Genomic DNA, 13,357 nt, shown 5'->3' with positions numbered 1-13,357 from the left:
GCATTGGTATCCTTTTCCTGTGTGTTTGTTAAAAAAATAGGTTTTATCTCTTTCACTTTCTTCCCAGGAAAATTCTTTTTTCCCGAACCTGGTGGGGGAGGGCTGGGTGTAACCTGCCTTCTATCAGAGGATATTTTCCTCCAAATTTGTCCAAATTGGCACAGCCTGTCCTTTCCCTGGGTGTCTGTTGCAGATGGAAGCTGCTGGTGCCATTGTCAGCTTGAAGCCCTCTTTTGATGCAAGCAGATGTTGCCAGGTGTGTTCAGCAGCTGTTGCTCAATGCTTATGCCAAGCTATTGTGTTCCTCATGGAACCAAGGAGCCATTGTGACACTGCAGGGGCTGATGGCATCAAGGAGGCAATTGTGACAGTACAGAACCTCCTAGAAACAAGGCTCCATTGTGACACCGTGGGGAATCATGGAATCAAGGAGCCCATTGTGACACGGCCAGGCCGCACGGAACCAATGGTCCATGGTTACACGGCGGATTCAAGAAGAGCACGGTGACACCACGCAACATCCTGGAACCGTACGTCCATTGTGACACAGCGGGGCCTCATGGAAACAAGGGGACCATTGTGGCAAAGCAGGGCCTAATGGAAGCCTGGAGAGCATTGGGACATTGTGGGGAATCATGGAAGCATGGAGAGCATTGTGACACTAAGGAAACTCCTGGAACCAAGATGACCACTGGCACATAATGGAACCTCATGGAAGCAAGCCTCCATGATGACTTTGGAGGGCCTCAGGGACCACAGGACCCATTGTGACACAGCAGGACCTGGTGGAACCAAGGAGCCTTTGTGATACTCCAGATCCACATGGAAGCCAGGGTGCACTGAGACACAGCGGGGCCTTGTGGGAACCAAAGACACCTCTGCAAAAAGCAGGCTAGCTCATAGAAGCAAGGAGTCCATTGTTACAACATCAAACCTATGGAAGCAAGGGACCATTGTGACACTGCGGGGCCTCATGGAACCAATTGTCCATGATGACAATGCGGATCAAAGGAGACCATGGTGACACTGCGGAACCTGATGGAACCAAGGAGCCATTGTGACACAGTGGGGCCTCATGGAATCAAGGAGACCATTGTGACCCAGGTGTTGCATGTGAAGGCAAGGAGCCATTGTGACACTTTGGGCTTCTTCCCTTGAGCTCTGCAGCTGGCTGTCCCAGCCCAGCGCACCATGTGCCACCTGCTCTCCTCAGGGCTCTGCCTGCACACAGCCGCAGGAGAAGTTTTCCTGTTTGGAAGGAAAGAATGGAAAAGCCTGAGCAGGTTTCCTAAACAACAAACCCCACTCAGGAGCCACATGCTCAGTACAGGCTGCCTGGAACGATGTCCCCTTTCTACAAGGGTCAGTGTGAGCAGGAATGAATGATCTCTGGGAGCAGAATTCTCGGAGTCTTTCCACTGAATTCTCTGTCCCTGTGTCTTGGGGTGACTTTATCATGTGTATCCCCTATCGCTGCTCTATGCCCAGAAGTGAACTTTGTGCATTTCTGTGCCTTTCAACTGAGCCTGAGAGGGGGGAGAGGAAAAAAAACCGGACAAACTTCTCAGAGCGTTTGTTCAAGGACACACATACACACTCCTCTGCATCCTGCTTGCAGCAAGAGCAGAGGAAGCAACCTTGTTTCTTTTTAGCCAGTTTTCAGCTCCTTTTCTCTGGAGGCAGATGGAGAGTTGAACTTTGTTTTCCTGGGACTTTGGGAGTTTTTTTCCCTTCTTCTCTTCTTGACTGTTTCCACATCAGACCACATTGGGAGAATTTTCTCCCGAGGTGGGGGCCCTGAATGTGGGCCCATGAGCCAGCTGCAAGGAGGAGGAGAGAGACTACACCTCCGGAAGTGTTGGGGTTCCTCCCCCCTGCCATGAGGTCATGGGAGAGGGGACCCTGGGGTAGAGGCATGGCCTGGGCACGGGGGTCTCCCTGCTTACATGTGCCCTAATCCTGTTCAGCACTGCTTATTTTGTGTTGCCCTGTGTGAGGAGGGCCCTGGTTGTCCCTTGATTGCTCAGTTCTTTGGAAGTGCCCCGCCCATGTGGCTGGAGAAGAAAGAGCTCTGAAACTTCTCTCAAGAATCACTCCCTGTTTCTTTGCACGGGCCTCGCTGTCTATGGATGTTTCAGGAGACCCCACCGAAACACGGAAGGACTCTCAAATTATCCCAGGTTTCTCTCCACAGCGGGAGGTTTTAATATTTAGCATTGGTATCCTTTTCCTGTGTGTTTGTTAAAAAAATAGGTTTTATCTCTTTCACTTTCTTCCCAGGAAAATTCTTTTTTCCCGAACCTGGTGGGGGAGGGCTGGGTGTAACCTGCCTTCTATCAGAGGATATTTTCCTCCAAATTTGTCCAAATTGGCACAGCCTGTCCTTTCCCTGGGTGTCTGTTGCAGATGGAAGCTGCTGGTGCCATTGTCAGCTTGAAGCCCTCTTTTGATGCAAGCAGATGTTGCCAGGTGTGTTCAGCAGCTGTTGCTCAATGCTTATGCCAAGCTATTGTGTTCCTCATGGAACCAAGGAGCCATTGTGACACTGCAGGGGCTGATGGCATCAAGGAGGCAATTGTGACAGTACAGAACCTCCTAGAAACAAGGCTCCATTGTGACACCGTGGGGAATCATGGAATCAAGGAGCCCATTGTGACACGGCTGCATGGAACCAATGGTCCATGGTTACACGGCGGATTCAAGAAGAGCACGGTGACACCATGCAACATCACGGAACCGTACGTCCATTGTGACACAGCGGGGCCTCATGGAAACAAGGGGACCATTGTGGCAAAGCAGGGCCTAATGGAAGCCTGGAGAGCATTGGGACATTGTGGGGAATCATGGAAGCATGGAGAGCATTGTGACACTAAGGAAACTCCTGGAACCAAGATGACCACTGGCACATAATGGAACCTCATGGAAGCAAGCCTCCATGATGACTTTGGAGGGCCTCAGGGACCACAGGACCCATTGTGACACAGCAGGACCTGGTGGAACCAAGGAGCCTTTGTGATACTCCAGATCCACATGGAAGCCAGGGTGCACTGAGACACAGCGGGGCCTTGTGGGAACCAAAGACACCTCTGCAAAAAGCAGGCTAGCTCATAGAAGCAAGGAGTCCATTGTTACAACATCAAAGCTATGGAAGCAAGGGACCATTGTGACACTGCGGGGCCTCATGGAACCAATTGTCCATGATGACAATGCGGATCAAAGGAGACCATGGTGACACTGCGGAACCTGATGGAACCAAGGAGCCATTGTGACACAGTGGGGCCTCATGGAATCAAGGAGACCATTGTGACCCAGGTGTTGCATGTGAAGGCAAGGAGCCATTGTGACACTTTGGGCTTCTTCCCTTGAGCTCTGCAGCTGGCTGTCCCAGCCCAGCGCACCATGTGCCACCTGCTCTCCTCAGGGCTCTGCCTGCACACAGCCGCAGGAGAAGTTTTCCTGTTTGGAAGGAAAGAATGGAAAAGCCTGAGCAGGTTTCCTAGACAACAAACCCCACTCAGGAGCCACATGCTCAGTACAGGCTGCCTGGAACGATGTCCCCTTTCTACAAGGGTCAGTGTGAGCAGGAATGAATGATCTCTGGGAGCAGAATTCTCGGAGTCTTTCCACTGAATTCTCTGTCCCTGTGTCTTGGGGTGACTTTATCATGTGTATCCCCTATCGCTGCTCTATGCCCAGAAGTGAACTTTGTGCATTTCTGTGCCTTTCAACTGAGCCTGAGAGGGGGGAGAGGAAAAAAAACCGGACAAACTTCTCAGAGCGTTTGTTCAAGGACACACATACACACTCCTCTGCATTCTGCTTGCAGCAAGAGCAGAGGAAGCAACCTTGTTTCTTTTTAGCCAGTTTTCAGCTCCTTTTCTCTGGAGGCAGATGGAGAGTTGAACTTTGTTTTCCTGGGACTTTGGGAGTTTTTTTCCCTTCTTCTCTTCTTGACTGTTTCCACATCAGACCACATTGGGAGAATTTTCTACCGAGGTGGGGGCCCTGAATGTGGGCCCATGAGCCAGCTGCAAGGAGGAGGAGAGAGGCTACACCTCCGGAAGTGTTGGGGTTCCTCCCCCCTGCCATGAGGTCATGGGAGAGGGGACCCTGGGGTAGAGGCATGGCCTGGGCACGGGGGTCTCCCTGCTTACATGTGCCCTAATCCTGTTCAGCACTGCTTATTTTGTGTTGCCCTGTGTGAGGAGGGCCCTGGTTGTCCCTTGATTGCTCAGTTCTTTGGAAGTGCCCCGCCCATGTGGCTGGAGAAGAAAGAGCTCTGAAACTTCTCTCAAGAATCGCTCCCTGTTTCTTTGCACGGGCCTCGCTGTCTATGGATGTTTCAGGAGACCCCACCGAAACACGGAAGGACTCTCAAATTATCCCAGGTTTCTCTCCACAGCGGGAGGTTTTAATATTTAGCATTGGTATCCTTTTCCTGTGTGTTTGTTAAAAAAATAGGTTTTATCTCTTTCACTTTCTTCCCAGGAAAATTCTTTTTTCCCGAACCTGGTGGGGGAGGGCTGGGTGTAACCTGCCTTCTATCAGAGGATATTTTCCTCCAAATTTGTCCAAATTGGCACAGCCTGTCCTTTCCCTGGGTGTCTGTTGCAGATGGAAGCTGCTGGTGCCATTGTCAGCTTGAAGCCCTCTTTTGATGCAAGCAGATGTTGCCAGGTGTGTTCAGCAGCTGTTGCTCAATGCTTATGCCAAGCTATTGTGTTCCTCATGGAACCAAGGAGCCATTGTGACACTGCAGGGGCTGATGGCATCAAGGAGGCAATTGTGACAGTACAGAACCTCCTAGAAACAAGGCTCCATTGTGACACCGTGGGGAATCATGGAATCAAGGAGCCCATTGTGACACGGCCAGGCCGCACGGAACCAATGGTCCATGGTTACACGGCGGATTCAAGAAGAGCACGGTGACACCACGCAACATCCTGGAACCGTACGTCCATTGTGACACAGCGGGGCCTCATGGAAACAAGGGGACCATTGTGGCAAAGCAGGGCCTAATGGAAGCCTGGAGAGCATTGGGACATTGTGGGGAATCATGGAAGCATGGAGAGCATTGTGACACTAAGGAAACTCCTGGAACCAAGATGACCACTGGCACATAATGGAACCTCATGGAAGCAAGCCTCCATGATGACTTTGGAGGGCCTCAGGGACCACAGGACCCATTGTGACACAGCAGGACCTGGTGGAACCAAGGAGCCTTTGTGATACTCCAGATCCACATGGAAGCCAGGGTGCACTGAGACACAGCGGGGCCTTGTGGGAACCAAAGACACCTCTGCAAAAAGCAGGCTAGCTCATAGAAGCAAGGAGTCCATTGTTACAACATCAAACCTATGGAAGCAAGGGACCATTGTGACACTGCGGGGCCTCATGGAACCAATTGTCCATGATGACAATGCGGATCAAAGGAGACCATGGTGACACTGCGGAACCTGATGGAACCAAGGAGCCATTGTGACACAGTGGGGCCTCATGGAATCAAGGAGACCATTGTGACCCAGGTGTTGCATGTGAAGGCAAGGAGCCATTGTGACACTTTGGGCTTCTTCCCTTGAGCTCTGCAGCTGGCTGTCCCAGCCCAGCGCACCATGTGCCACCTGCTCTCCTCAGGGCTCTGCCTGCACACAGCCGCAGGAGAAGTTTTCCTGTTTGGAAGGAAAGAATGGAAAAGCCTGAGCAGGTTTCCTAAACAACAAACCCCACTCAGGAGCCACATGCTCAGTACAGGCTGCCTGGAACGATGTCCCCTTTCTACAAGGGTCAGTGTGAGCAGGAATGAATGATCTCTGGGAGCAGAATTCTCGGAGTCTTTCCACTGAATTCTCTGTCCCTGTGTCTTGGGGTGACTTTATCATGTGTATCCCCTATCGCTGCTCTATGCCCAGAAGTGAACTTTGTGCATTTCTGTGCCTTTCAACTGAGCCTGAGAGGGGGGAGAGGAAAAAAAACCGGACAAACTTCTCAGAGCGTTTGTTCAAGGACACACATACACACTCCTCTGCATCCTGCTTGCAGCAAGAGCAGAGGAAGCAACCTTGTTTCTTTTTAGCCAGTTTTCAGCTCCTTTTCTCTGGAGGCAGATGGAGAGTTGAACTTTGTTTTCCTGGGACTTTGGGAGTTTTTTTCCCTTCTTCTCTTCTTGACTGTTTCCACATCAGACCACATTGGGAGAATTTTCTCCCGAGGTGGGGGCCCTGAATGTGGGCCCATGAGCCAGCTGCAAGGAGGAGGAGAGAGACTACACCTCCGGAAGTGTTGGGGTTCCTCCCCCCTGCCATGAGGTCATGGGAGAGGGGACCCTGGGGTAGAGGCATGGCCTGGGCACGGGGGTCTCCCTGCTTACATGTGCCCTAATCCTGTTCAGCACTGCTTATTTTGTGTTGCCCTGTGTGAGGAGGGCCCTGGTTGTCCCTTGATTGCTCAGTTCTTTGGAAGTGCCCCGCCCATGTGGCTGGAGAAGAAAGAGCTCTGAAACTTCTCTCAAGAATCACTCCCTGTTTCTTTGCACGGGCCTCGCTGTCTATGGATGTTTCAGGAGACCCCACCGAAACACGGAAGGACTCTCAAATTATCCCAGGTTTCTCTCCACAGCGGGAGGTTTTAATATTTAGCATTGGTATCCTTTTCCTGTGTGTTTGTTAAAAAAATAGGTTTTATCTCTTTCACTTTCTTCCCAGGAAAATTCTTTTTTCCCGAACCTGGTGGGGGAGGGCTGGGTGTAACCTGCCTTCTATCAGAGGATATTTTCCTCCAAATTTGTCCAAATTGGCACAGCCTGTCCTTTCCCTGGGTGTCTGTTGCAGATGGAAGCTGCTGGTGCCATTCTCAGCTTGAAGCCCTCTTTTGATGCAAGCAGATGTTGCCAGGTGTGTTCAGCAGCTGTTGCTCAATGCTTATGCCAAGCTATTGTGTTCCTCATGGAACCAAGGAGCCATTGTGACACTGCAGGGGCTGATGGCATCAAGGAGGCAATTGTGACAGTACAGAACCTCCTAGAAACAAGGCTCCATTGTGACACCGTGGGGAATCATGGAATCAAGGAGCCCATTGTGACACGGCTGCATGGAACCAATGGTCCATGGTTACACGGCGGATTCAAGAAGAGCACGGTGACACCATGCAACATCACGGAACCGTACGTCCATTGTGACACAGCGGGGCCTCATGGAAACAAGGGGACCATTGTGGCAAAGCAGGGCCTAATGGAAGCCTGGAGAGCATTGGGACATTGTGGGGAATCATGGAAGCATGGAGAGCATTGTGACACTAAGGAAACTCCTGGAACCAAGATGACCACTGGCACATAATGGAACCTCATGGAAGCAAGCCTCCATGATGACTTTGGAGGGCCTCAGGGACCACAGGACCCATTGTGACACAGCAGGACCTGGTGGAACCAAGGAGCCTTTGTGATACTCCAGATCCACATGGAAGCCAGGGTGCACTGAGACACAGCGGGGCCTTGTGGGAACCAAAGACACCTCTGCAAAAAGCAGGCTAGCTCATAGAAGCAAGGAGTCCATTGTTACAACATCAAACCTATGGAAGCAAGGGACCATTGTGACACTGCGGGGCCTCATGGAACCAATTGTCCATGATGACAATGCGGATCAAAGGAGACCATGGTGACACTGCGGAACCTGATGGAACCAAGGAGCCATTGTGACACAGTGGGGCTTCATGGAATCAAGGAGACCATTGTGACCCAGGTGTTGCATGTGAAGGCAAGGAGCCATTGTGACTCTTTGGGCTTCTTCCCTTGAGCTCTGCAGCTGGCTGTCCCAGCCCAGCGCACCATGTGCCACCTGCTCTCCTCAGGGCTCTGCCTGCACACAGCCCCAGGAGAAGTTTTCCTGTTTGGAAGGAAAGAATGGAAAAGCCTGAGCAGGTTTCCTAAACAACAAACCCCACTCAGGAGCCACATGCTCAGTACAGGCTGCCTGGAACGATGTCCCCTTTCTACAAGGGTCAGTGTGAGCAGGAATGAATGATCTCTGGGAGCAGAATTCTCGGAGTCTTTCCACTGAATTCTCTCTCCCTGTGTCTTGGGGTGACTTTATCATGTGTATCCCCTATCGCTGCTCTATGCCCAGAAGTGAACTTTGTGCATTTCTGTGCCTTTCAACTGAGCCTGAGAGGGGGGAGAGGAAAAAAAACCGGACAAACTTCTCAGAGCGTTTGTTCAAGGACACACATACACACTCCTCTGCATTCTGCTTGCAGCAAGAGCAGAGGAAGCAACTTTGTTTCTTTTTAGCCAGTTTTCAGCTCCTTTTCTCTGGAGGCAGATGGAGAGTTGAACTTTGTTTTCCTGGGACTTTGGGAGTTTTTTTCCCTTCTTCTCTTCTTGACTGTTTCCACATCAGACCACATTGGGAGAATTTTCTCCCGAGGTGGGGGCCCTGAATGTGGGCCCATGAGCCAGCTGCAAGGAGGAGGAGAGAGACTACACCTCCGGAAGTGTTGGGGTTCCTCCCCCCTGCCATGAGGTCATGGGAGAGGGGACCCTGGGGTAGAGGCATGGCCTGGGCACGGGGGTCTCCCTGCTTACATGTGCCCTAATCCTGTTCAGCACTGCTTATTTTGTGTTGCCCTGTGTGAGGAGGGCCCTGGTTGTCCCTTGATTGCTCAGTTCTTTGGCAGTGCCCCGCCCATGTGGCTGGAGAAGAAAGAGCTCTGAAACTTCTCTCAAGAATCGCTCCCTGTTTCTTTGCACGGGCCTCGCTGTCTATGGATGTTTCAGGAGACCCCACCGAAACACGGAAGGACTCTCAAATTATCCCAGGTTTCTCTCCACAGCGAGAGGTTTTAATATTTAGCATTGGTATCCTTTTCCTGTGTGTTTGTTAAAAAAATAGGTTTTATCTCTTTCACTTTCTTCCCAGGAAAATTCTTTTTTCCCGAACCTGGTGGGGGAGGGCTGGGTGTAACCTGCCTTCTATCAGAGGATATTTTCCTCCAAATTTGTCCAAATTGGCACAGCCTGTCCTTTCCCTGGGTGTCTGTTGCAGATGGAAGCTGCTGGTGCCATTGTCAGCTTGAAGCCCTCTTTTGATGCAAGCAGATGTTGCCAGGTGTGTTCAGCAGCTGTTGCTCAATGCTTATGCCAAGCTATTGTGTTCCTCATGGAACCAAGGAGCCATTGTGACACTGCAGGGGCTGATGGCATCAAGGAGGCAATTGTGACAGTACAGAACCTCCTAGAAACAAGGCTCCATTGTGACACCGTGGGGAATCATGGAATCAAGGAGCCCATTGTGACACGGCCAGGCCGCACGGAACCAATGGTCCATGGTTACACGGCGGATTCAAGAAGAGCACGGTGACACCACGCAACATCCTGGAACCGTACGTCCATTGTGACACAGCGGGGCCTCATGGAAACAAGGGGACCATTGTGGCAAAGCAGGGCCTAATGGAAGCCTGGAGAGCATTGGGACATTGTGGGGAATCATGGAAGCATGGAGAGCATTGTGACACTAAGGAAACTCCTGGAACCAAGATGACCACTGGCACATAATGGAACCTCATGGAAGCAAGCCTCCATGATGACTTTGGAGGGCCTCAGGGACCACAGGACCCATTGTGACACAGCAGGACCTGGTGGAACCAAGGAGCCTTTGTGATACTCCAGATCCACATGGAAGCCAGGGTGCACTGAGACACAGCGGGGCCTTGTGGGAACCAAAGACACCTCTGCAAAAAGCAGGCTAGCTCATAGAAGCAAGGAGTCCATTGTTACAACATCAAACCTATGGAAGCAAGGGACCATTGTGACACTGCGGGGCCTCATGGAACCAATTGTCCATGATGACAATGCGGATCAAAGGAGACCATGGTGACACTGCGGAACCTGATGGAACCAAGGAGCCATTGTGACACAGTGGGGCCTCATGGAATCAAGGAGACCATTGTGACCCAGGTGTTGCATGTGAAGGCAAGGAGCCATTGTGACACTTTGGGCTTCTTCCCTTGAGCTCTGCAGCTGGCTGTCCCAGCCCAGCGCACCATGTGCCACCTGCTCTCCTCAGGGCTCTGCCTGCACACAGCCGCAGGAGAAGTTTTCCTGTTTGGAAGGAAAGAATGGAAAAGCCTGAGCAGGTTTCCTAAACAACAAACCCCACTCAGGAGCCACATGCTCAGTACAGGCTGCCTGGAACGATGTCCCCTTTCTACAAGGGTCAGTGTGAGCAGGAATGAATGATCTCTGGGAGCAGAATTCTCGGAGTCTTTCCACTGAATTCTCTGTCCCTGTGTCTTGGGGTGACTTTATCATGTGTATCCCCTATCGCTGCTCTATGCCCAGAAGTGAACTTTGTGCATTTCTGTGCCTTTCAACTGAGCCTGAGAGGGGGGAGAGGAAAAAAAACCGGACAAACTTCTCAGAGCGTTTGTTCAAGGACACACATACACACTCCTCTGCATCCTGCTTGCAGCAAGAGCAGAGGAAGCAACCTTGTTTCTTTTTAGCCAGTTTTCAGCTCCTTTTCTCTGGAGGCAGATGGAGAGTTGAACTTTGTTTTCCTGGGACTTTGGGAGTTTTTTTCCCTTCTTCTCTTCTTGACTGTTTCCACATCAGACCACATTGGGAGAATTTTCTCCCGAGGTGGGGGCCCTGAATGTGGGCCCATGAGCCAGCTGCAAGGAGGAGGAGAGAGACTACACCTACGGAAGTGTTGGGGTTCCTCCCCCCTGCCATGAGGTCATGGGAGAGGGGACCCTGGGGTAGAGGCATGGCCTGGGCACGGGGGTCTCCCTGCTTACATGTGCCCTAATCCTGTTCAGCACTGCTTATTTTGTGTTGCCCTGTGTGAGGAGGGCCCTGGTTGTCCCTTGATTGCTCAGTTCTTTGGAAGTGCCCCGCCCATGTGGCTGGAGAAGAAAGAGCTCTGAAACTTCTCTCAAGAATCACTCCCTGTTTCTTTGCACGGGCCTCGCTGTCTATGGATGTTTCAGGAGACCCCACCGAAACACGGAAGGACTCTCAAATTATCCCAGGTTTCTCTCCACAGCGGGAGGTTTTAATATTTAGCATTGGTATCCTTTTCCTGTGTGTTTGTTAAAAAAATAGGTTTTATCTCTTTCACTTTCTTCCCAGGAAAATTCTTTTTTCCCGAACCTGGTGGGGGAGGGCTGGGTGTAACCTGCCTTCTATCAGAGGATATTTTCCTCCAAATTTGTCCAAATTGGCACAGCCTGTCCTTTCCCTGGGTGTCTGTTGCAGATGGAAGCTGCTGGTGCCATTGTCAGCTTGAAGCCCTCTTTTGATGCAAGCAGATGTTGCCAGGTGTGTTCAGCAGCTGTTGCTCAATGCTTATGCCAAGCTATTGTGTTCCTCATGGAACCAAGGAGCCATTGTGACACTGCAGGGGCTGATGGCATCAAGGAGGCAATTGTGACAGTACAGAACCTCCTAGAAACAAGGCTCCATTGTGACACCGTGGGGAATCATGGAATCAAGGAGCCCATTGTGACACGGCTGCATGGAACCAATGGTCCATGGTTACACGGCGGATTCAAGAAGAGCACGGTGACACCATGCAACATCACGGAACCGTACGTCCATTGTGACACAGCGGGGCCTCATGGAAACAAGGGGACCATTGTGGCAAAGCAGGGCCTAATGGAAGCCTGGAGAGCATTGGGACATTGTGGGGAATCATGGAAGCATGGAGAGCATTGTGACACTAAGGAAACTCCTGGAACCAAGATGACCACTGGCACATAATGGAACCTCATGGAAGCAAGCCTCCATGATGACTTTGGAGGGCCTCAGGGACCACAGGACCCATTGTGACACAGCAGGACCTGGTGGAACCAAGGAGCCTTTGTGATACTCCAGATCCACATGGAAGCCAGGGTGCACTGAGACACAGCGGGGCCTTGTGGGAACCAAAGACACCTCTGCAAAAAGCAGGCTAGCTCATAGAAGCAAGGAGTCCATTGTTACATCAAAGCTATGGAAGCAAGGGACCATTGTGACACTGCGGGGCCTCATGGAACCAATTGTCCATGATGACAATGCGGATCAAAGGAGACCATGGTGACACTGCGGAACCTGATGGAACCAAGGAGCCATTGTGACACAGTGGGGCCTCATGGAATCAAGGAGACCATTGTGACCCAGGTGTTGCATGTGAAGGCAAGGAGCCATTGTGACACTTTGGGCTTCTTCCCTTGAGCTCTGCAGCTGGCTGTCCCAGCCCAGCGCACCATGTGCCACCTGCTCTCCTCAGGGCTCTGCCTGCACACAGCCCCAGGAGAAGTTTTCCTGTTTGGAAGGAAAGAATGGAAAAGCCTGAGCAGGTTTCCTAAACAACAAACCCCACTCAGGAGCCACATGCTCAGTACAGGCTGCCTGGAACGATGTCCCCTTTCTACAAGGGTCAGTGTGAGCAGGAATGAATGATCTCTGGGAGCAGAATTCTCGGAGTCTTTCCACTGAATTCTCTGTCCCTGTGTCTTGGGGTGACTTTATCATGTGTATCCCCTATCGCTGCTCTATGCCCAGAAGTGAACTTTGTGCATTTCTGTGCCTTTCAACTGAGCCTGAGAGGGGGGAGAGGAAAAAAAACCGGACAAACTTCTCAGAGCGTTTGTTCAAGGACACACATACACACTCCTCTGCATTCTGCTTGCAGCAAGAGCAGAGGAAGCAACCTTGTTTCTTTTTAGCCAGTTTTCAGCTCCTTTTCTCTGGAGGCAGATGGAGAGTTGAACTTTGTTTTCCTGGGACTTTGGGAGTTTTTTTCCCTTCTTCTCTTCTTGACTGTTTCCACATCAGACCACATTGGGAGAATTTTCTACCGAGGTGGGGGCCCTGAATGTGGGCCCATGAGCCAGCTGCAAGGAGGAGGAGAGAGGCTACACCTCCGGAAGTGTTGGGGTTCCTCCCCCCTGCCATGAGGTCATGGGAGAGGGGACCCTGGGGTAGAGGCATGGCCTGGGCACGGGGGTCTCCCTGCTTACATGTGCCCTAATCCTGTTCAGCACTGCTTATTTTGTGTTGCCCTGTGTGAGGAGGGCCCTGGTTGTCCCTTGATTGCTCAGTTCTTTGGAAGTGCCCCGCCCATGTGGCTGGAGAAGAAAGAGCTCTGAAACTTCTCTCAAGAATCGCTCCCTGTTTCTTTGCACGGGCCTCGCTGTCTATGGATGTTTCAGGAGACCCCACCGAAACACGGAAGGACTCTCAAATTATCCCAGGTTTCTCTCCACAGCGGGAGGTTTTAATATTTAGCATTGGTATCCTTTTCCTGTGTGTTTGTTAAAAAAATAGGTTTTATCTCTTTCACTTTCTTCCCAGGAAAATTCTTTTTTCCCGAACCTGGTGGGG

This window comes from Aphelocoma coerulescens, unplaced genomic scaffold (genome assembly GCF_041296385.1).
Source record: "Aphelocoma coerulescens isolate FSJ_1873_10779 unplaced genomic scaffold, UR_Acoe_1.0 HiC_scaffold_39, whole genome shotgun sequence".
Classification (NCBI taxonomy): domain Eukaryota; kingdom Metazoa; phylum Chordata; class Aves; order Passeriformes; family Corvidae; genus Aphelocoma; species Aphelocoma coerulescens.
The sequence above is the reverse complement of the archived record's forward strand: the minus strand, read 5'-3'. Positions refer to the sequence as shown.